The sequence below is a fragment of the Trichosurus vulpecula genome, chromosome 1, assembly GCF_011100635.1.
Source record: "Trichosurus vulpecula isolate mTriVul1 chromosome 1, mTriVul1.pri, whole genome shotgun sequence".
Lineage (NCBI taxonomy): Eukaryota > Metazoa > Chordata > Mammalia > Diprotodontia > Phalangeridae > Trichosurus > Trichosurus vulpecula.
In genome coordinates, this window is record NC_050573.1 from 111,036,014 (window position 1) to 111,038,247 (window position 2,234).

The 2,234-nt window shown below is 37.7% G+C and overlaps 1 pseudogene; it reads left to right on the plus strand.

The window, feature by feature from the left end:
• Positions 1-477: 477 nt before the first annotated feature.
• Positions 478-1,330, plus strand: LOC118834327 (annotated as a pseudogene).
• The last annotated feature ends 904 nt before the right edge of the window (positions 1,331-2,234 follow it).

Genomic DNA, 2,234 nt, shown 5'->3' on the forward strand with positions numbered 1-2,234 from the left:
CTGTTCCTATACCTTTACAATTTATCAATTTGTGAATGACTCTTATTTTGATAGATTTGGCCTGTTTCTCTGTATATTTGAGAAATGAGGCCTTTATCAAAGATCCAGTTTCCTGATTCCTAATTTTGGCTGCATTGGTTTTGTTGGTGAAAAAAACTTTTGGGGTGGGGTAGGCTATTTGATAGCCTTCACATCACCTTGCTTTAAAACCAATTGTGTTTAGAGCTAACTGGAAATTAGCAATATCAGTCTATTCACAACTCTGACGCATATTTGGAATCAAAAAAAAATGAGAAATGGAAGGGAGGGGCCTTAGAGAACATCAAGGGGGTCAATGAATTTATTTTTTAGACAGACAGAAAAATAGATTAGATAGATAGATAGACAGACAGACAGAAGATATATATCATTTCAATATAATTGGCTTTTTTGTAATCACATGTATTACATTTTATGTATTAAAAACATTATGGGGGGATGGGAGTACCATACTGGCTGCAAGACCTTCCAAGCCATACCAACTCGGAGTCAGAGTCAGACGAGCAGGACAGGGAGGAGGTCCGGTTGAAACTTGAGGAAACTAAAAAAGTTCAGAGCTTGAGGAGACAGCCTAATGGAGTGAGTGATGTAGCACCTCTGGTTGGGTAGAAAGTACAAGAAGAGACAACTCAAATGGATGATCCCTTTAAGAACAAGACTAGTGGAATGGTGGACATGAGGAAACTTAAGGAGAGAAACAAAGACAGGATTAATGAAGAGGAGGACCTCAATTTAGGAACATCATTTTCAGCAGAAACCAACCAAAGGCATGAAGATGCTGACATGATGAAATACACTGAGACTAAGCTAAAGAAGAAGAAATGAAATGTGGAGAATGATGAGCAGAAAGTGAAGTTAAAGAACACTAAAGACTGAAGACTGAGCTCCATGGGAGCATCAGAGTCTCCTCATCTGAGAAAACAGAAGAGATGCTGTCCAACCAGATGCTGAGTGGCATCCCTGAGGTGGAATTAGGCATTGATCCAAAAATTTTTTTAAAAAATGTCATTTCTACAGAAGATGCCAAGGCACACCTGCTGGCTGAACAAAAAGAAAGACAGTGAAACCTCTTTATTTCCACCCAACATGGTTGTGAACTATGTGTAGCACAACCAATTTCATCATGAAGAGCTTAACTCCCCAGTTCGGAGGCACAAAGAATAGTGGAAAATTTGACCACTCAGGGAAGCCAGAACCTAAAAGGTCTCCTCCAAATCACAAGTGCCCTCCCAACAAAAAGGCAACCAATGATTATCATTATGAAAAGTTTAATATGAACAGATGCTATTGATATGAGCTCAGTGGGAGTAGGTGGGGAGGGGATTTTTGCAGACAGTCTATTTTTTTTTCAAGTACAAGATGCAATGTAAATATCACAGAAAGAAAAGTTTGTTTCTTTTAGATCTCTTTAGGCTGTGCTGTTATCTTACAACCTATTTTTGGTTTGGTTTGGTTTGGTTTGGTTTGGTTTTTTGCAAATAGGTGTGTTTATGAATAAGACCATATGAAAATCAGCTGTAATGCTCTTGCATGTTACCTGCCAGGTTTTCTTAAGCAGTGGATTGATATCCTCATCAAGCTAGGAGGTTTTCCTTTTATTTTTTTTGTCAAATAGTAGTCTTGTTACTATTTCCAAATCTCCTTTGAAAATAAATTGGTTTTCTTTTGATATTTGGATTATGTGAAGTAGACTGCAGGAATTATGTGATCTTACTCTTTAAACTATTTTCTTATGCTCAGATGTAGCTCCACAACTTAGTTAGGAAGTCTTGTTTAAGAAGTATCATTTGGAAGACTGAGGTTTGCTACTTGCTGCATGATCTTGAGCAAGTCCTTTCCCTTCCCTTGAGCCACACTTTCCTAGTCTGAAAAATGGGGTGACTAATAACTATGTTGCTTACCTCATAAGGTTGTTGTGAAGATCGAGTGAGTACTTTGTAACCCTATGGTGCTTGTTCAAAAAAAATTGACAGCAAAGAAATCCAGGATAGGACTAAGGAGGCAACAGTGGATTTTCTGACTTTCCCAAATTCCTATTGGTTGTTCCATATAATTTATTTCTATATCAAAAAAAAAACATTATTCTGAGGAGTCCATATGTCTCACCAGACTATCAAAGTGGTCTGTGACACACAAAGTTTCAGAATCCTTGATCTAGGCTATCTCTCATGTTACAGATGAAGAAACTGAAGGTT